This window comes from Dendropsophus ebraccatus, chromosome 12 (assembly GCF_027789765.1).
Source record: "Dendropsophus ebraccatus isolate aDenEbr1 chromosome 12, aDenEbr1.pat, whole genome shotgun sequence".
NCBI lineage: Eukaryota > Metazoa > Chordata > Amphibia > Anura > Hylidae > Dendropsophus > Dendropsophus ebraccatus.
In genome coordinates this window covers 83,133,312-83,156,186 of record NC_091465.1, presented here as the reverse complement: position 1 = coordinate 83,156,186, position 22,875 = coordinate 83,133,312, and the positions used below count along the sequence as shown (strand labels likewise).

The window sequence follows — 22,875 nt, the reverse complement described above, 5'->3', positions numbered from 1 at the left end:
CATTGTCATAGATGGGGGCCATGGCTACCAACCCACACACGACGCTACTATGTCTACTGACTGGTTAGATGATCAGTGGGGGTCCAACTGCTGCCCCCCCATCATGAGAATTTGCATCAATTGTCCCCTACATTACACTACGGCTCCATTCACAGTCTATGAGACTTCCAAACAAATCTGCTTCATCGGAAAGATCTTGGTGGTCAGACCCCACTAGTCAGGTAACTATTTCATATCCAGTCAAAAAAGCTTAACTTGATGGTAACCCCTTTAAGGGATTGCTTCACAGAGACAGGTGCAGGTTACATGGACCTTGTAGATGGGGGGATAGGTTTACTTTTGTATTATTGTTTATTTTCCCTGTTTTGGAAAAAATAAAACCAGTTGCCCCCTTCTTGGCTGGACTGTATTTTGTGCCAAAAGTGTCCGCCTAACCCAGGAGACAGTAATCCCTAAGCCATACACATCAGATAAGTTGTCTATGTTCTATGTTCAATTGGTAGCACAATGTGTGTAGATAACTGATGTAGATTTTTTTTTTTTCAGAGCTGTGAAATCTGTTGGCATTATACAAATAAATATTATTATTATCTATGCAAATGAGCAGCCAGTGCCCACAGGGTGGGGCCAATCACAGGTGCCCGCTTAATGCTCCACGACAGATATATCCACCATAACAGCACTAAAGACCAGGCCTGTAACCAAAACCAGGGGGTTGCTTGCTGCTTTCACCAGCTGATACCGGACATTTAACCACCTAGCTGCAGCTGTCAATAGAGACTGTGGCATCTAGGTGGTTAGCAACTACATCGCTGGGACGGCCCTCCCCAGCCCTCTGCAACATGGGGTCATTGGTTGTCATTGGTTGTCATGGCATTGTTATCTCATTGGTTGTCATGGCATTGTTAGCTCGGGGGAGTAGAGGCCCCTTAAATCGTCGTTCGGAAAAAATTCGCAGATCGTTCCGTGTAAACAGTCGTTCACCGATTTAACCTATGTGCGAGATAGGCTTAAGCGATCGCAAAACGATTTTTCCGTACAATATATCGATCCGTCTAAACACTGATCGTTATAAAAAAAAATTGTTACTTCGAAATCGTTAATCGTACGATCGGGCGAATTATCGCTCCGTGTAAATTTTATAACGTTTATGTCTATACGTTTTATGTCTATAACGATCAGCATTTAGACATAACGATAAATTGTTTGGAAAAATCGTTATTGTGATCGCTTAAGCCCATCTGACAAATAGGGTTAACGGGTGAAAGACTGTTTACACTAAGCGATCTGCAAATTTTTAGCGAACCACCGAAGACGATTTGAGAACATGTTGAAAGATCAAAATAAACGATTTCTCGCTGGTCGCTTGCTGTGTTTACACGAGACGATTATCGCTCAAATGCGATCGTTATCACGAAAATTTAAACGATAATCGTTCCGTGTAAACGCAGCATTACAGACGATAATCACTTGGTTTAATAGCTAGTGTTAAAAGGCAATGATCAGCCGACATGCACAATGTTGGTTGATCCTTGTGTAAGCTAAGAGAAATACTTTTCTCCTCAGCGCCCCACGCACAACAGAGGGCTATCAGCAGGTTAGCTTCGTCTAACCTGCTGATAGTTCCCCTTTAAAAAGACCAAAGAGTCGTAGTAGTAGTATAATGGTGCGTTTACACAGGCAGATTTATCGGACAGATTTTGGAAGCCAAAACCAGGAATGGATTTGAAAAAAGGCGAAATCTCAGTCTTTCCTTTATGACCCGTTGCCCGTTTATGGTCTGTTCCTGGCATTGGCTTCAAAAATCTGTCAGATAAATCTGCCTGTGTAAACGCACCATAACACGAACTAACTACAAGTGAGCGTAACTCAATCATGCTCAAGCTTATCGGAACCCAGAAATCTCAGCGTTTGATTACCAATTGGATACAGCCATAGGGAGTCCTGGAAACATGGATACAGCCTATGGGTATGTCCCCACTCCGGGAACATTGCGTGGAAAGGTGTCTGTCTGTAATATAAAGGGCGTTATGTCTAAAAGAAGCTTAGATACCTCAGATCAGTAGGGATTCAATAAGGACCATATGCCTTGAAAAGATGTCCGTCATAGGGGCTTGACATATGAGTGAGCTGCCTGTTAGGTAACGCTATCGAGAGAGGAAACGTAACAGTCTCCCTCCACTTTTCATTGATAACATGCCAGACGAACCAATTTGGATGTGTTTGTGTATATGATGGATACTGAGCGGCATTGTAAAGCAGTGATTTTCAACCTTTTTTGAGCCGCGGCACACTTTTTATACTTAAAAAATCCCGGGGCACACCACCAACCAAAATGGCACAAAATGACACTAAAACAGTACATATTATACATATAGTTAATAATATAGATTCTAAATGTATTTATACTCATTCAGTGTGAAACCTGGGCCTGTTTTCTTCTCCCCCCTGTGCTTCTCTTCTGTGCTTCTCTCCTGTGCTTCTCTCCACCATACTTCTCTCCTGTGCTTCTCTCCTGTGCTTCTCTCCACCATACTTCTCTCCCCCCTGCTTCTCTCCTGTGCTTCTCTCCACCATACTTCTCCCCCCTGCTTCTCTCCTGTGCTTCTCTCCACCATACTTCTCTCCCCCCTGCTTCTCTCCACCATACTTCTCTCCCCCCTGTTTCTCTCCACCATACTTCTCTCCTGTGCTTCTCTCCACCATACTTATCCCCCCCCCTGCTTCTCTCCACCATACTTCTCTCCTGTGCTTCTCTCCACCATACTTCTCTCCCCCCTGCTTCTCTCCACCATACTTCTCTCCCCCCTGCTTCTCTCCACCATACTTCTCTCCCCCCTGCTTCTCTTCACCATACTTCTCTCCACCATACTTCTCTCCACCATACTTCTCTCCCCCCTGCTTCTCTTCACCATACTTCTCTCCTGTGCTTCTCTCCACCATACTTCTCTCCTGTGTTTCTCTCCCCCATCCTCATGTTTCTCTTTCTTTTTTCCAGTCTGGGGAGCAGGAGAGGTTTTCTATGGGGCTTTTCTGCTGCTCTGGACAGTTCCTGACATGGACAGAGGTGGCAGCAGAGAGCACTGTGTCAGACTGGAGAGAATACACCACTTCCTGCAGGACATACAGCAGCTGATCAGTAATGGAAGACTAGAGATTTTTGAATAGACGTAAATGACAAATCTCTGGCACCAGTTGATTTTCAATTTTTTGTTGTTGTGAACAACCCCTTCAAGATGCGCTCTGTGTAGTAATGTAAGAACTGTTCTAATATTTGTACCAGTATTTAAAATAAGATATTTTTATTTTACATGGGTTAGAAAATGGTGATGAAAAGCATTTTTTTTTTTTTAATCAATTATGTTTTTATTCATTTTCAACACGGAAAACATTAACAGACAATAACAACAATAAAGGCAAGTGGAATAAAGCAAAGTGAGTCCCTATGCAAAGGGCGAAGTAGAGAAGGTTCCCGTTAACAGGCAGTAAAGTAGCAGTACAACATGGATCAAGTCAGCCCAGCATCTATGCAAGGGGACGGGAGTTGAAAAGCAGTTTTTAACCAGTTGACGACAGAGGACGAGCATGTCCATCACGGTGCCATCAACAGTGTATAGAGCATGCCCATCGTGGCTCCATCAACAGTGTATAGAGCATGTCCATCGTGGTGCCGTCAAAAGTGTATAGAGCATGCCCATCGTGGTTCCATCAACAGTGTATAGAGCATGCCCATCGTGGTGCCATCAACAGTGTATAGAGCATGCCCATCATGGCGTCGTCAACAGTGTATAGAGCATGCCCATCGTGGTGCCATCAACAGTGTATAGAGCATGCCCATCGTGGTGCCATCAACAGTGTATAGAGCATGTCCATCATGGTGCCGCTAACAGTATATAGAGCATGCCCATCATGGTGCTGTCAACAGTGTATAGAGCATGCCCATCATGGTTCCATCAACAGTGTATAAAGCATGCCCATCGTGGTGCCGTCAACAGTGTATAGAGCATGCCCATCGTGGTTCAATCAACAGTGTATAGAGCATGCCCATTGTGGTTCTATCAACAGTGTATAGAGCATGCCCATCGTGGTCCCATCAACAGTGTATAGAGCATGCCCATCGTGGTTCCATCAACAGTGTATAGAGCATACGGTCCAGGAGAGAAAGAAGCGCTGCACCTCACACCTATGGCTGACACTAATGCCTCTCGGCTGCATATAAAGAAACACATCAGAAGTTTGGTGTGAATTGATCAAGCCACACTGCCCCATGTACCAACGTGCAGGTCTCTGATACACATGGGTCCCTACACTAAGTCCACACTGTGTCGGTCAGTGACCACCACCCCCGCAGGCGTGCACAGGCAGGGAAGGGGGGCCATGGAACGGCTCTGCAACCCCCATGTCTCAGGACCAGACCCAAAAAGGCCCCCCAAAAACACTCAGCCGGCAACACCAGCGGAGGAGGCTGCCCCCAAACAGCACAAGTCTGGATAAGATATTACACTCACCATAGCTGCTGCAGACAGAATGGGAAAGACAGGAGGGATTAAAACCTGTGCACTCAGGTGTCTCCTGAGTCTTGCGGGGGTGGCGGTCACTGACCGACACGGTGTGGAGTTAGCGTAGGGACCCGTGTGAACCAGGAGACCTGCACGTTGGTACACGGGGCAATATGGCTTGATCAATTCATATTCCAACATCCTGAAGTTGGTTTTTTATAATAGGCTTAGCAGCATTAGTATCAGCCATAGGTGTGATGTGCAGCCGCTCCTCTCTCTCCATGTCGGATAGTGTATAGAGCATGCCCATCGTGATTCCATCAACAGTGTATAGAGCATGGCCATCGTGGTCCTATCAACAGTGTATAGAGCATGGCCATCGTGGTTCCATCTGCCGCTGAATGGCTGTGAAACGTCACATCTCAAGGTGCGACACAGACCAGGAAGCAGCTGGGGACCGGAGACTGGAGCAGCGTGATGTGGGACTCGGTGCTGGAACTGGGGAGGTAATTGGACATCATTGCTTCCATCCACCCCCCTTCCCGGCCATAGCTAAAAAAAAGCCCTCTTGCCTGGGGTACCCCTTTAAAGTTTTAGCTTTGCCTTACATTTTTGGTTAGATGCAAATTATAATCCGACATATGAGTAAACATTATAACTAGACCCCTATAAAGGGCGATATGTCCCATGCCCGGAGTCAGAAGCAGAGGCATAGGTAATGGTGGCCATACATCTTCCATATCTTTCCCGATCTCCCTTTGAACATTTTGCACAGCTAAAAGCTCATGTATTCTCACAGGAGGGGTAAACCACTGCCAGACTCCTCTGCTGATGGCAGAGGAGGCCTACAGACACTTCAGACCTGTTCCACTTAAAGGGGTTATCCAGGATTATAAAAAATATATATATACTTTCTTGCAAAAACAGCACCACCCCTGTCCTCCGGTTGTGTGTGGTATTACAATTCATTTCAATGGAACTGAAGACAGGAAAGGTGCTGTTTCTGGAGAAAAGTGGCCATGTTTTTCTAAGCCTGGATATGTCTGCAGGTTTGGCTGTTTTTTGGGGACCCTAAAGGGGTATTCCCATCTGATATAGGGGGTCTGAACACTGGAGATCCCCAGGATTTTGCAAACAGGAACCCCAGTCTCCTGTTAGAGTAGAGGGCCTTCACTCTCTATGGCAGCCATGGAAATGGCCAAGTGCGATGACTGGCCGTTTCTAAAGACCCTCCTCAATCAGCTACTTAATCTCTATCGGCAGAATAACTCTGTCAGCTTGGAATACCCTGTTTAACCCCTTCCGGCACCACTACGTACAGGTATGATGTGGTGCCTGTAAGAAGGTATAGAGAGGGGTCACGTCGCTCCAGCAGCCCATAGTAATCGAGCACTCACATATGTACTGCATTGATCTCTATGTGAGATCAGTGCAACTATAATGGAAGTCTCCCAGGGGGACTTCAACTTACTGAAAAAAATAAATAAATAATAATAATTGTTTTTAAATTAATAAAAAAACTCCTCCTATAAAAAGTTTAAATCACCCCCCTTTTCCCATTTTATAAATAAAAATGAATAAATAAATATATTTGCTATCGCCGCATGCAGAATCACCCGAACTATTAAATTATCTCATTCCGGTAAACGGCGCAAGTGCAAAACTGCTGATTTTTGGTCTCATCAAATCCAGAAAAAAATTGGATACAAAGTGATCAAAAAGTCACATATGTGCAAGAAAGGTACTGATAAAAGTACAGATCATAGCGCAGAAAATGACACCTCACACAGCCCCATACACCAAAGGATAAAAGCGCTATAAGGATGGGAATAGAGACATTTGAAGCACATTGTTTTTTTAAAGGTTTTAATATTTTAAAAGCCATCAAATAAAATAAAAGTTATACAAGTTACACATTGTTGTAATCGTACTGACTTGAGGAACATATAGAAGATGTCAGTTTACAATATGGCGAACGGCGTAAATTCAAAACCCACCTAAAATTTGAAAAGTAGCTTTTATTTTAAAATTCACCTCTGAATTTTTTTTTTAGCTTTGTAGCATATTTTATGGAAAACTAAGGCATGCCATTACAAAGTACAATCGGTATTGCGAAAAATAAGGGATCATGTGGGTCTGTAGGTGACAAAATATGGATTTTTAAACATTAGGTGACATGACGTGGTTAATAAAGGTGTATCTGTCATTTGAAAAAGCCTTTGCCGTGTCACAGAGACATATCACAAGTTTTTATCCGATCCCATCCAATTTATCACAAGTTTTTATTCAGCCTTGAACGACAAAAACGTTGAAATGTCCCTAGAACTTGTCAAAAACTTAGTAGCGAGTACACATTGAAGGGGTACTCCTGCAAAAATTACTGGTCAACTGGTGTCAGAAAGTTATATAGATTTGTAATTTACTTCTGTTTAAAAATCTCCAGTCTTCCAGTACTTATCAGCTGCTGTATGTCCTAAAGGAAGTGGTGTATTCTTTCCAGTCTGACACAGTGCTCTCTGCTGCCACCTCTGTCCATGTCAGGAACTGTCCAGAGCAGCAGCAAATCCCCATAGAAAAAGCAGTGTCAGGCTATGTTCAAACGCTGTATGTATGAGACCGGCCGTTCCATGAACAGCTAGTCACAGAAAAGATCATCCCGGCCATTACTGCAGTACCGGCTGGATGATCTTTAGCGCTGCTGGGTTCTGATGCGGCCGCATCCGTGTGCGCCCACATAAGAACTCCCCACTGAACACTATGGAGCGTGCAGAGTGTATACACTCCGACCGGGATTCCCTCAGCCTGCAGCACTACGTAAGTTCTGTACTAATCCCTCCCATTGCAACAACGGCCGTAATTACCGCAGAACTTACGTTGTGTGAACATGGCCTAAGCTGATAAGTACTAGAATACTGGAGAGTTATAAACAGAAGTAATTTACAAATCTGTATAACTTTGATCTGGAAAAAAACAACATTTTTCGACAGAGTACCCCTTTAAGTCATACATTTGTTGTAACTTCTGACATACATTAAATCCATCCATAGGACTTACTGGAAGGAGTATCCGTTTGGCCTGTGGCTGGCTTGTATATGTACGTATACCTTTTTTTTACATAGAAACATGTAGGCAAATATGCTTTTCTACCCAGGGGCATCAAGCTGAATATATGTATACTATGTATATAGTATATAGTAGTGGTCGGTGCAGTGGCATAAGCCAACTGGTGAAGGATCACATTGCTTCTACATGGGCTGTATATATCTGTTCAGCTATGAAGAAAGCCTAAAGACTCTGGATGATATAAAAATTTCCACACCCTTTGGGCACGGCCGGAACAATGGGCTCATGGGTGGCCACTGGTAACATAGACGTAAAGCTACATGAGAGCGGTGACAGCTGGGCCTGTGGCCCCCGACACAGATGTCCACTTTTAGCAGTTGTATGTTAGAACCTGTGGTCGTAAATTGGGGACAATAAGAGCACAAATGCCTCCTGTCACTGGGGCTCCACATGGGAGTGATGTATGGGGAGGATGGATAGGAGTCGCAGACGTCTCCTAGGTCTTATGATCTTACATGTAGCTGCAGGGTCCCTGCGTTCCTGCGGCTATCCTGCAGCATCTACATGGCTGCCGCTCTCTGCACATCATGTCAGTATAGGGTAATGTTCACACAGAATTATGTGGTTATTTTTTATATAATCGATGTTCATTGGGGATTCTAAGCCTTCCGGCACTGCTCTGGTCCTGACCATCATAGGATCATAAGTAGTGTTGAGTGGAGTTGCTGATCTGTTCGGGTTCGAGAACGATCTTCAAACCCAACACTCTGCATTTGACTCCTAGCGTGCAGGGGATCGGGCACTGCTGGAGATGGCTGGTGCAGGGGATCGGGCACTGCTGTAAATGGCTGCTGGAGGGGATCGGGCACTGCTGGAGATGGCTGGTGCAGGGGATCGGGCACTGCTGGAGATGGCTGGTGCAGGGGATCGGGCACTGCTGGAGATGGCTGGTGCAGGGGATCGGGCACTGCTGGAGACGGCTGGTGCAGGGGATCGGGCACTGCTGGAGACGGCTGGTGCAGGGGATCGGGCACTGTTGGAGACGGCTGGTGCAGGGGATCGGGCACTGCTGGAGACGGCTGGTGCAGGGGATCGGGCACTGCTGGAGATGGCTGGTGCAGGGGATCGGGCACTGCTGGAGATGGCTGGTGCAGGGGATCGGGCACTGCTGGAGACGGCTGGTGCAGGGGATCGGGCACTGTTGGAGACGGCTGGTGCAGGGGATCGGGCACTGCTGGAGACGGCTGGTGCAGGGGATCGGGCACTGCTGGAGACGGCTGGTGCAGGGGATCGGGCACTGCTGGAGATGGCTGGTGCAGGGGATCGGGCACTGCTGGAGATGGCTGGTGCAGGGGATCGGGCACTGCTGGAGATGGTTGGTGCAGGGGATCGGGCACTGCTGGAGATGGCTGGTGCAGGGGATCGGGCACTGCTGGAGATGGCTGGTGCAGGGGATCGGGCACTGCTGGAGATGGCTGGTGCAGGGGATCGGGCACTGCTGGAGATGGCTGGTGCAGGGGATCGGGCACTGCTGGAGATGGCTGGTGCAGGGGATCGGAAGCTACTTAAAATGGTTGGTTCAGGGCATAGGGCAGGAATGTTTCCCTTTTTTTATCTTTAAACCAGTCTGAGCACTTAAAGGGGAATTCCAACATAAAACTAACTTCATTTTTTATGGAGCTGCCGGAAAGAGCCAAGTGCTAAACTCTTCTCTCTCCGGCGACTCCATAGAGAATAAATAGAGCCGCGGGTCTCCTGTGGATAGGGGACAAGTTAGTTTCATGTTAAAATAGCCCTTCAAATTTCTTTTTCCAATAGGATTCTACCCTTTATAAAGTGATAATAAACCAAAATACTACAAGAGGTCACATGTCTCATTTCTTCAAACACATCTTACCGTACCTCAAAGACACCAAAACTGACTCCGGGTTAACTTGCTGGACCCACAAATTGCCAGATGTCTTTGCTTTGCACCCAGGAGCAGGCTTACAGGGTACCTTTCTAGGTACCAAGAAATTACTCTCAAAATCCATAGGGCATATATCTATCCATAAAAAGGAGGTTTATGGGAATATGTTGAGAACTCTAAGTAGATATCTAACACTGTTTGAAGTCTTAGGCTATGTTCACACACAGTATTTTTGCTCAGTATTTTGGGCCTCATATTGCAACCAAAACCAAGAGTGGATTGAAAACACAGAGGAGCTATGTTCACACACTGTTGAAATTTAGTGGATGGCTGTCATTTTATAACAAATAATTGCCGTTATTTCATAACAACATAAAACATCGTCCGTTGTTATGAAATAACGGCCATTATTAGTCATAAAATGGCGGCCATCCACTAAATTTCAACAGTGTGTGAATGTAGCCTTTCTGTGTTTTCAATCCACTGTTGGTTTTGGTTGCAATATGAGGACCAAAATACTGAGCAAAAATACTGTATGTGAACATAGCTTAAGGCTATGGTCACACGTAATATGAGACCGGCCCTTCCTTGACCCAGCCTGGTCACAGAACGGCCGGTCTAAGAAAAGATCATCCTGGCTGGTACTGCAGTATCGGCCGGATGATCTTTAGCACAGCTGAGTTCTGATGCGGGCACATCAGTGTGCGCTCGCATAAGATCTCCCCACTGCACACAATAGAGCGTGCGGCCGGAGCCGCTCGTTCCATTATGTTAACTGACAGGGTTTTCATGCCCGCTATTCACTGAATAGTGGGCGCAGAAAACTGACATGTCAGTTTTCTATAACGCCGCTAGGGATCCCGGCCGGAGTATATACTATGGGGGATATTTATTAAGTCTGGCGTTTTTCAAAAAATGATAAATGAAGCGGACCCAGAATCCGTGCCCCCTGTTCCGCCCCCTCCACACTCCCTCCCCGCCCCACTGGCAAAGGTGGCGTAAAATGGCCGGATGCGAATATTTTATTCGAAAAACGGCCATTTGCGAAGAAATTAATTTGCAATTAAAATATAACTTTTTACTTTGATAACTTTCCCCCAATGTGTATGTATATATGTACTATGTGTATACACTCTGGTCGGGATTCCCTCAGCCTGCAGCACTATGTAAGTACCGCAGAAATCATGGCCGTTGTAGCAACGGACGTGATTTCTGCTGAACTTCCGTAGTATGAACATAGCCTTAAAAAGTAAGTATAAAATGTTCTAACAGACAGTATACAGATTCACTGCACCTTATTTGCTTAGTTTTGTACCTTGGCGATACTTGGTCAGACGCTATGAGATGCGAATGCACACCCGGTAGTAGGAGGCTGTGCACATGTTGCAGATGTGGATCTCTCCCTACGTTCTGGCTAGAAAAGTATTCCTTGAAAAACAGCTTTTCCAACTTCTTATGGATTGTGTAGAAACCTCCAAATGTAAAGAGGAAAAAATTGCATTTTTTTAACCTAGAGACCCAGATGAGCTCTTATTTTCTGTGCTAATAATTGTACTTTACAATGGCAGACTTAATTTTTGCATAAAATATCCTGTGAAACCAGAAGCCCTAAAAACTAAGTGTTCCTTAAAATTGGTCTATTACCATCATTATAACATTTTTACTTTTTGGTCTATGGGGCTGCTTGAGGTGTCAATTTTTTACCCATGATCTGTACTTTCTATTGGAACCTTACTTGCGTATATGCGACTTTTTGATCTTTTCTGGATCAAAATCATAGACAATGTTGCAGATAAAGCCTGCCAGGGACTTGTTTACATCAGTCGTCTCAGTAGGGAGGAGGGGGAGACAGAGAGAAAAGCTCACACACAGATTTTTGTGTCTTCTGCACAAAGCAGCAACTCAGAACTGGGGGAAGGAGACTGAATAGATAATAACAAGTGTGGAAGGAATTGATAGTCTCACTATGGGCAGCAACATATCAAAAGTTATGTTGGAGTGGAAAACTCCTTTAAATTGGGATGTTATGACGCCTGATAAACAACGTCACAGTCAGCTGCTCATAGCAGAGTAAAACACTGCAGAACATTTCATTAACTCTTTACTGACTAAGACATAATAGGCAAGGACATACCACCAGCCCAAACCCCTGGCACTATCTGGCACCCTGCCACTTTGTACTGTCTCTGCACCACCAGGACGGGGATACAGCTGAACACTATGGAAGCTCCGTGCACCTCACACATAGCTAAAAGACATATGCCAGGTCTATAACTTGTGGAGCTCTCGTGGTACATTATAATAACCTAAATGGCCTCATGTGCTATAACAGTGCCGGCCCCGGTACCCAGATCTCCAGACATACTTTATTCTGGCATACTGCTATCACATGTCGGAAGATAGAAAAATACACAAATAACGTCTGTATATAATATGTATCTGAGGACTGTATATAGCTGTATTATCTGAGGACTGTATATAGCTGTATTATCTGAGGACTGTATATAGCTGTATTATCTGAGGACTGTATAGCTGTATTATCTGAGGACTGTATAGCTGTATTATCTGAGGACTGTATAGCTGTATTATCTGAGGACTGTATATAGCAGTATTATCAGAGGACTGTATATAGCTGTATTATCTGAGGACTGTATATAGCTGTATTATCTGAGGACTGTATAGCTGTATTATCTGAGGACTGTATATAGCTGTATTATCTGAGGACTGTATAGCTGTATTATCTAAGGACTGTATAGCTGTATTATCTGAGGACTGTATATAGCTGTATTATCTGAGGACTGTATAGCTGTATTATCTGAGGACTGTATAGCTGTATTATCTGAGGACTGTATATAGCTGTATTATCTGAGGACTGTATAGCTGTATTATCTGAGGACTGTATATAGCTGTATTATCTGAGGACTGTATATAGCTGTATTATCTGAGGACTGTATAGCTGTATTATCTGAGGACTGTATAGCTGTATTATCTGAGGACTGTGTAGCTGGACCGTATAGCTGCATTATCTGAGGACCGTAAAGGTGTATTATCTGAGGACCATATAGCTGTGTTATCTGTATTATCTTGGTACGGCCAAGGAAATAATTGACATGTCAATTATTTCCGTCTGCTAGAGTGTGAACAACGGCTGCTGTTCTGCTCTGTTTGCACAATGTATGGCCGTTCTAACAGCTATACATTTCATAGAGTTCAATGGTGATTTGGATTGCGGTTAAACCCAAATTTGCCTGCAATAAAAAAATAAAATAAAAATCATGTTCCTGCGGCCGACATGGCAGTATCAGCTGCAGGAACATGTCAGACAGCGGCCATTGTGTAAACATAGCCTATAGCTGCAGTTTTCCGGCACTGTCAGGCTGTATTATTTAGTCACAATCTGGCTGTATTATTTGGGGACTATACAGCTGTATTTGGGCACTGTGTAATAAAGGCACTGTCTGGCTGTATTATTTAGTCACAATCTGGCTGTATTATTTAGGGACTATACAGCTGTATTATTTGGGGACTGTGTAATAAAGGCACTGTCTGACTGTATTATTTAGTCACAATCTGGCTGTATTATTTGGGGACTATACAGCTGTATTATGTGGGGACTGTATAGATATATAGTATTGTTTGGGCACTGCCTGACTGTATTATTTAGTCACTGTCTGGCTGTATTATTTGTTACTGTCTAGCTGTATTATTTAGTTACTGTCTAGCTGTATTATTTGTTACTGTCTAGCTGTATTATTTAGTTACTGTCTAGCTGTATTATTTAGTTACTGTCTAGCTGTATTATTTGCGGGCTATACAGCTGAATTATTAAGGGACTGTATAGCTGTATTTTGGGCACTGCCCAGCTGTATTATTTAGTCGCTGTTTGGCTGTATTATTTGGGGACTATACAACTATATTATTTGGGCACTGTATAATAAAGGCGCTGCATTTAAAGGGGTACTCCAGCGGGGGGGGGGGGGCATTTTTTCCCTGGGGCCGGGGAGGAGGTGGCTGAGGGAAACGACGTCCACTCACCTCCCCGGTTCCAGCGGCAGGTCCAGCATTGCGGCGCTCTGGTCCCCGACCGCTTCCTGGTGTCTGACGCGGGCCCGAGACGTGATGTCTTAGGTCCGCTCAGCCAGTCAGTGACGAAGGCGGGATCCGTTTCAAGTCCGCTCAGATCCCGCCTCTGTCACTGACTGGCTGAGTGGACCTGAGACGTATCGTCTGGGGCCCGCGTCAGACAACAGGAAGCGGCCGGGAATCGTAGCGCTGCAATGCGGGACCCGCCGCTGGAACCGGGGAGGTGAGTGGACGTCGTTTCCCTCAGCCACCTCCTCCCCGGTCCCAGGGAAAAAATGCCCCCCCGCTGGAGTACCCTTTTAAGGCTCTGTTCACACGGAGTAAAACTGGCTGAATTCTGCAGCGGAATTCTCAGCCACGGAATCCCGCCAGCCTCCTTGTCATAATGACAGTCTATGGGAGGCTCGCATGCCTCCGCTCTCTGCGTCTCTCCACGCTGAAGAATAGACATGTCATGAGAGAGGAGGCGCGTGAGCCTCCCATAGACTGAGGCTGGTGGGATTCCGCTGCGGAGAATTCTGCTGCAGAATTCCGCCAGTTTTACTCCATGTGAACAGAGCCTAATACTTATTTGGGTACTGTATAGCTGTAATATTTGTTTTATTTGGGAAATCTACATACTATTTGAGCGTTGCATGGTGGTAGTATTATATGGTTGTGAGGGTCTATTGTTGCAGTTGCGTTGTATTATTGTGTGGTATTATTATTGAGTAGTCTTAGCTGATTTGCCTCAGGTATTTCTCCTTACCTTAAGAAAGACGTGGGGTAAGTTTAGGTGAAGTTCATCAGCAATGGATGAGGATGAGTGACATAACATGTCGGTCCTGACCCATTAAAGAGTACGTTCTACTCAGATCTCTATGGGAAGGGAAACATAGCAGCTTCTGTTCAGTTAAAGAATGTTCCTGGCAGCTTGTGTTTGTCACTTTGCGGTTCTCTTTGAGAGAACACAGGGCACCGGGCACCACTTCACACTGTATTTATAACCCATCACCTTTGACACAGCTACAAGTTTGTCTCTCTTTGCTGCTAAGTTTAACAAACCCATAAATGAGCCCCCTGATTAACCCTTCAGAAGAAGAAAAGTACCTAACACTACCAGCAAGGTGACCCTGACCGTTCAGACTGTCCTCTGACCGTCATCTGCTGAAGGGTTTGTCATTGATAGTCCTGCGCTGGCAGCCCCTAAAGCCACCATTGTAGCTGCCATTCTCTGCAACCTTCTATATGATCTCAAGTGATACTGTCACCCCACCACCACCACCGCCTTACTCTATGTGCAGTTCTCCACACCATCCACAACCTTAATTGCTGCACATTCAGTATATGGCTATGTTCACATTCAGTAAGAGACCGGCCGTTCCGCGACCCGGCCGGGTCACAGAATGGCCGGTCTCTGAAAAGCACACTATGGAGCGTACGGCTGAAGCCGCTCGCTTCATAGTGTGAACTAACAGGGATTTCTGCGGCCGCTATTCAGTGAATAGTGGCCGCAGAAAACTGACATGTCAGTTCTTTGCGGCGCTGCTAGGGATCCCGGCCGGAGCGTATACTATGTGTATACGCTCCAGCCGAGATCCCATAGGCAGCAATGGAGCGTATATTTTCGTAATAATTTTACGAAAATATACGTTGTAAGAACATAGCCTATACCTGTATACCACCGTGGTCACTGATTGGCTGATCTGCCCTTGTTTACTATAGTAATTGGGCTTGCTGACTGCTTTTGTTTTCCAGCTACAGTAAAGGCCCTATTCCACGGAACGATTATCGTCCGTATTCGGACAATATCGGCCGTTGCAGCCGATAATCGTCCTGTGGAATAGGACGCGTCGTTTGTCTTTCAAACATGTTGAAAGACAAAGGACTGGGATAGCAGCGATATACTGCCGTCACTCCGTGGAATAGGAATGGCGGCAGTAGACCGCCGCTATCCCTATGGGTTGCCCAGACGATCCAGCGATCACCTGGGCAGCCCCCCCACAGCTCCCCACGGCTGCCCCAGGACTTACCTTTTTGCTGCTGCCACATGTAATAGTGGCGGCAGCGAGAGAGGAACGAGGAGCAAACGAGCGCTGACAGATGGGCCGTGGAATATGGCCTTAAGGCAGTGCATTATGGGAGTTCAAATGGCGCCTGTGCAGTTTTTGTGGATTTTGGGGCGGGTTTTACAATGAATGAAATCTGCTGAGATTCCTTGTGGAAAAGTGCAGAAAAGTGATGTTCATGTTCCCCCTGATGAAGTCAATGGGAGATGCAGAAACCAGCTGGATGCAGAATCTGGCATGGTCACATTTTTTCAGTAAGAGCTGTATTTTTTACTGAACAGCTTTCTTCAGCTGATTATTTCATCTGTATTTTGGTCATAAATTAAATATTTATATCCCATGCTATACCTCATTGTGCTGTATGACCGTCCCTTGTATAATCAGCCACATACATTCTGCATACAGCACAGTGAGTTGCAGCTGTTTGAGTACCCAGGAAATAATAGGCGCCGCCTTTTTAAAAAACCATTCACAGCCCAAATAAAGTTGTTTTTTAATGAAAATAAAAACAAACAGGCAACAAATGGGAATTCTGAATGCTTTCCTTGACATCTATCCAGCAGTGCCTTCAGCTTGGTAAGGGGCCATGGGGATATAGAGTCACTTTAAAGGGGTATTCCACTCAAACATAACTTTTGATACTAACTGACAATTCCTTCCATACTTGTTAATATCTATTCAGTCTCCTTCCCCCAGTTCTCCGCTGCTGCTTTCTGCTGAAGACACAAGGATCTGTGTGTGAGCTTTCCTCTCTTTCTCCCCCTCCTCCCCCTCCCTTCAGAGATGGCTGGTGTAAACAAGTCTCTGGCATGCTTCATCTGCAACATTGTAGCTTCTTTGTAATGCTGGGAGGGTTAATCACAGTGAGTTCATTAGCAAGTTGACCTCAGATTAACCCTCCCATTATTACAAAGAAGCTACAATGTTGCAGATAAAGCCTGCCAGGGATTTGTTTACATCAGCCATCTCAGAAGGGAGGGGGAGACAGAGAGAAAAGCTCACACACAGATTTTTGTGTCTTCAGCAGAAAGCAGCAGCTGATAACTGGGGGAAGGAGACTGAATAGATAATAAGTATGGAAGGAATTGTTAGTCTCACCATGGGCAGCAACATATTAAAGGTTATGTTTGAGTGGAATACCCCTTTATTTTACTCTAGTACTTGTTATAATAACTCTACACCAACACAAAATCAGTGATATTAAATCAGCAAAGTGGTTGTAAATGGTGAAATGTTAAAAGTGACTACATCATGGTATCAGATCAATAATGTGAGTGTCGGTGTCATTCCTTTACAGTATATGGATTCCTATGTGTTCCCTATAGTGTTCCAGTGCTGTACACATCATGTCCAGCGATGATTCAGAAGACTCTGCTGCCCTCTCCTGGACTATAACAGAGGATTCTCACCCAAACACTGCTTACTCTGATTTAGTCTGGAAATGATCTTTGGGTTCTAAATCAATAATATGATATGATAGAGCCGGGGCTCTATGACCGGCATCACAGTATCAAACAATAACGATTAACCACAGGTACAAATATTGTATCACAAATCATTTATAATTCACACTGATCACATTACATCTATAACGTCATGCCGTGATTGGCTTCTGTGGTCATGTGACGATTATTAGTGCAGCCAGGCTGCTGGAGAGGGTCTTTTTAACCATTTAGTGGCCCTGGATTTAAAAAGTTTTGCATTCTTTCCTTTTTGGGCCTAAAAGGGGTACTAATTGTACTCAACTGGAGTCAGAAAGTTATATAGATTTGTAATTTACTTCTATTTAAAAAAAAAAAATCCAGTCATCCAGTATTTATCAGCTGCTGTATGTCCTACAGAAAGCGGTGTATTCTTTCCAGTCTGACACAGTGCTCTCTGCTGCCACCTCTGTCCATATCAGAAACTGTCCAGAGCAGCAGCAAATCCCCATAGAAAACCTCTCCTGCTCTGGACAGTTCCTGACATGGACAGAGGTGGCAGCAGAGAGCACTGTGTCAGACTGGAGAGAATACACCACTTCCTGCAGGACATACAGCAGCTGATAGGTAATGGAAGACTGGAGATTTTTAAATAAATTACAAATCTATATAACTTAACCAGTTAATTTGATTGAACTTTTTTTTTTATCTACATATATACTTTTATAATTTTTTTTGCAGGAATTCTATAAGTTTTCTGCCTATGAGGCTAATCTTTGCCCCATAATCTGCAGTTTTTATTGGTACTTTGTGTAGATTGGATAATTTTCCATTTTGAGCGGGATATTATACTTTGTATATACATTGGTGGGCACGCTCTATGCAATGACATTGTGTTTCACCGTTTAGCATGGCGGCATGTGACGGCGGCTATGTACTGCTGGGGGAATCTTTACATGTTCTACATACCAGATTGTAGAATGAATCGTTGCCTCGTCCTCTGTCTGACCTCCTGTCACATAGTATCCGGGCGACAAGTGATTGCTGAAAAGTAAAAGAGATAAACTGCGTCATTACATGTCATGGAAATTTATTCATGGGATGAAACTCCCAATGTGCCGCTCATCCCTGACACCGCACCACTGTGTGATCTCCCATTACCTTAGATAGTAACAAGTCATGTGTGAGGGTAATGTGAGGTGGGGACGGAAACAGGGAAAGTAAGACATGCTTCACTTCATTCACATTACTTTACGTGAAAAAAGGCACTTTCTGCAGGACATACAGCAGCTGGTAAGTACTGGAGATTTTTAAATAGAAGTAATTTACAAATCTGTATAAAGGTGCGTTTACACGAAACGATAACTGGCCCGATCGTACGATTAACGATGTGGGAGTAACGATTTTTTTTCCATAACGATCAGCGTTTATATGGTACGATATATAGTACGAAAATTCGTTTTGCGATCGCTTAAGCCTATCTCACACATTGGTTAAATCGGCGAACGACTGTTCACACAGAACGATCTGCGAATCTGCTAAACCTCCACAAGTGATGGTGGTAAGCCGCACCAAGATGCAGAGTCTAAAGGGCCGATGGTCTTTACCAGAGCTCACCACAAGGCAGGATGGACTTAAAGCCCTATTCCACAAAACGATTATCGGCCGATAATCGTCCCGTGGAATACAAGCCAACGATCAGCTGACATCGTTCATTTGTTGCATGTTGAAAAACAAACCACTGACACAGCAACGATATGCCGCCGTCTCTCCGTGGAATAGGAGCGCCGGCTGTATGTTATGGGCTGCCGGGACGATCTAGCGATTACCCAGGCAGCCCCCCCCCAGCTCCGCCCCCGCCCCCATCCCAGACTCACCCTTTGACTTCCTTTATAAAAAAAAAGGTATCAAAATGGAGGCGTTTTTTTTTACATACAGAAAAGTAGTGTCAACTCTACTTTTCTGTACGTAAAAAAAAAAAATGCCTCCATTTTGATCCGTTTTTTTAAATATAATGGAAGTCAATAGAAAACTGATCCACATGGATGACACACAATTTCATCCGTTTTTTCAATAAAACGTATACATTAAACAGATTGCAAAAACGCAGTGTGAACCGAGCCTTACTTTTGTGTACAATTTTTTTAAAAAAATGCGTTTTGATCCGTTTTTTTTTAAATAATGGAAGTCAATGGAAAAACAGATCAAAACGGATGCACACAAATGCATTCGTTTTTCCATCAGTTTTTTTTTGGCAAAAACGGATGAAAAAGACGGATTGCAAAAACATTGAACCCAGCCTTGGGGGGAAAGAAAATTCTGTTCCGAATATGTAAACCCATACAGACTAACAGTATCGGGAATCACAGCATGAAATCCGCTGCGATTCCAGTATGTGTTAAATGGGGTTGTCCAGCGAAAATCTTTTTCTTAGCTGAAAAAGGAACTGTCCAGAGCATGGGGATGCATAGAAAAACTGAGACAAAGTTCCTGTCTTGGCCAGAGATGTCAGCAGAGAGCACTGTGTCAGACTGAAGATAAAACATCTCCTGCATGACATGCAGCAGCTGGAAGACAAGATTTTTTTTTAATAGAAGTAAATTACAAACCTGTATAACTTTCTGATATTAGATGATTTGAAAGAAAAAGATTTTAGCTGGATAACCCCTTTAAGCATAAATCACGGACGTTGTTGCAATTTGCAATTCTCTGTGGCCGCCATTCATTGAAAATGTCAGTTCACACAATGGAGAGTGCAGATCCAGCCTCACACTCCATTGTGTGCAATGGGGAATTGGGATGCAGGCGCATCCAAATTCACCAGAAGTGAAGATCTTCCTGACGGTACTGGGATGATCTTTAGTATACGTTATACTTCTTCTGATATACGTTGTCTGAACATGGCCTAAAACTGGAAACACACACTGCAGTTTTTGTGCCAAGACTAAAAGTGAATTTAAATGGGAGAAATTAATCAAAAAGTGATAAAATACCAAAATGTTGTGACTGAAAAACCCCTCCCAGCTCTGCAGACCAAAGACAGCAAAGGAAACTATACAGGGAGGACTTGTGCTTCTCTTTTCTCTTGGATCCTCTTCAGGTTTTGGCACAGAAACTTCTGTGTGTGATTCCAGAATTGTTCTACAGGTCAGTGCAATCACCACCCCCCCCCCCCCAAAAAAAAAAAAAAAAGTTGTATAACTTCTGTGCTGTTTTACTGCTTTTGCCATGTTTTGGCCCCTAAAGCTCTTTTTGAACTCTTTGGTCTATGGAGCTGAAACTGCCCATAAAGACCAGCCATAATGGTACCCGGGATAAGGTCCATAGATCTTTGCTTTTCTATATATTCCTGTATATAGGAGCAGTATTATAGTAGTTATATTCCTGTATATAGGAGCAGTATTATAGTAGTTATATTCCTGTATATAGGAGCAGTATTATAGTAGTTATGTGGCTCAGGGAAGAAACAGAGTGCTGCACATCACACCTATGGCTGATACTAGTGCCGCTTGGCTAAATAAAAAACACATCAGAATTTTGTGTATGAATTGATCAAGCCATACTGCCCCATGTACCTCGTGCCGGTATCTGATACACATGGGTCCCTACACTAAGTCCACACCGTGCCAGTCAGTGGCCACCAACCCCGCAGGCGCGCACAGTCAGGGAACGGGGGCCATGGGACGGCCCTGCGACCCCCATGCCACAGGACCAGACCCAAAAACACCACACCATAACCCGGCCAGCACCGCCGGCGGAGAAGGTCGCCCCCAAGCAGCACAAGTCTGGATAAGGTATTGCGCTCACCATAGCTGCAGCAAACAGAATGGGAAAAAAACAGGAGGGATTAAAACCATGTGCACTCAGGTGTCTCCTGCTAATTGCGGTCATGTGGGTCTCACCAGGAGGAGTGCAAAACACGGAGAAAAGAGAGAAACAAAATGCGGTTCAGGGAAGAAACAGAGTGCTGCACCTCACACCTATGGCTGATACTAGTGCCGCTTGGCTAAATAAAAAACACATCAGAATTTTGTGTATGAATTGATCAAGCCATACTGCCCCATGTACCTCGTGCCGGTATCTGATACACATGGGTCCCTACACTAAGTCCACACCGTGCCAGTCAGTGGCCACCAACCCCGCAGGCGCGCACAGTCAGGGAACGGGGGCCATGGGACGGCCCTGCGACCCCCATGCCACAGGACCAGACCCAAAAACACCACACCAGAACCCGGCCAGCACCGCCGGCGGAGAAGGTCGCCCCCAAGCAGTACAAGTCTGGATAAGGTATTGCGCTCACCATAGCTGCAGCAAACAGAATGGGAAAAAAACAGGAGGGATTAAAACCATGTGCACTCAGGTGTCTCCTGCTAATTGCGGTCATGTGGGTCTCACCAGGAGGAGTGCAAAACACGGAGAAAAGAGAGAAACAAAATGCGGTTCAGGGAAGAAACAGAGTGCTGCACCTCACACCTATGGCTGATACTAGTGCCGCTTGGCTAAATAAAAAACACATCAGAATTTTGTGTATGAATTGATCAAGCCATACTGCCCCATGTACCTCGTGCCGGTATCTGATACACATTCTCCCTCTCTGAACAGCTAGCACTCCTTTATAAGACCCACATGACCAAATTTAGCAGGATATGTCTGTGCTCACATGTCTGGACCCTATGCCTTCCCCATTCTGTGAGAGCAGCAATGGTAAGTGTAATACCATATCCATACTTGTGTCGTTTGGGGGCAGCCTTCCCCGCCGGTGGTGCTGGCTGGGTTTTGGTGGGGCTTTTTGGGTCTGGTCCTGTGACATTGGGGTTGCAGGGCCGTTCCATGGCCTCCCTTCCCTGCACGTGCACGCTTTGCGGGGTTGGCGGTCGCTGACCGACACGGTGTGGAGTTAGCGTAGGGACCCGTGTGGACCAGAGGACCTGCGCGGTGGTACACGGGGCAATATGGTTTGATCAATTCATATACAGACACTCTGGTGTTGATTTTTAATATAGGCCTGGCGGCATTAGTATCAGCCATAGATGGGATGTGCAGCCGTTCCATTCTCTCCAGTTCGGATTATAGTAGTTATATTCTTGTTTATAGGAGCAGTATTATAGTAGTTATATTCTTCTATATAGGAGCAGTATTATAGTAGTTATATCCCTGTATATAGGGGGCAGTATTATAGTAGTTATATTCCTGTATATAGGAGCAGTATTATAGTAGTTATATTCTTGTATATAGGAGCAGTATTATAGTAGTTATATTCTTGTATATAGGGGGCAGTATTATAGTAGTTATATTCCTGTATATAGGGGCAGTATTATAGTAGTTATATTCCTGTATATAGGAGCAGTATTATAGTAGTTATATTCCTGTATATAGAGGCAGTATTATAGTAGTTATATTCCTGTATATAGGGGGCAGTATTATAGTAGTTATATTCCTGTATATAGGGGGCAGTATTATAGTAGTTATATTCCTGTATATAGGAGCATTATTATAGTAGTTATATTCTTGTATATAGGAGCAGTATTATAGTAGTTATCATCTTGTATATAGGAGGCAGTATTATAGTAGTTATATTCCTGTATATAGGAGCAGTATTATAGTAGTTATATTCTGGTATATAGGGAGTAATAAATGTAATAATGTACACTGTGTGTCCTCCATGCCCCCGGCCTGCCCTCCCGCCCTATCTCTGGCCTATGTGAGGTTTCTCTCACACAAAATGGCGCCTACCAATCCGCCCTAGTAACAAGCAGCCAATAGCGAAGCGTCTTCTCTTAACCCCTTCACCGCCCGTGAAACCATAAGCCCGCCTCGGCAACGCTCCCTTCCTCGCGATCGTACGGGCAGTT

At 44.7% G+C, this 22,875-nt stretch overlaps 1 protein-coding gene across 2 annotated transcripts in view; it reads right to left on the bottom strand.

Annotated features, from left to right (window-relative positions):
* The window catches only part of LOC138769944 (dual specificity tyrosine-phosphorylation-regulated kinase 1B-like), an 81,421-nt gene extending 58,570 nt beyond the window's left edge, over positions 1-22,851 (bottom strand). The window contains exons 1-3 of one of the 2 annotated variants that reach the window (XM_069948714.1): positions 22,757-22,851; positions 17,993-18,067; positions 10,787-10,943 (exon numbers count right to left, since the gene is read on the bottom strand). The gene's annotated coding sequence lies outside the window, so the exon portion shown is untranslated. The remainder of the gene's footprint in view (positions 1-10,786; positions 10,944-17,992; positions 18,068-22,756) is intronic. The other variant, XM_069948716.1, reaches the window with a different exon arrangement.
* Between the last annotated feature and the right edge of the window lie 24 nt (positions 22,852-22,875).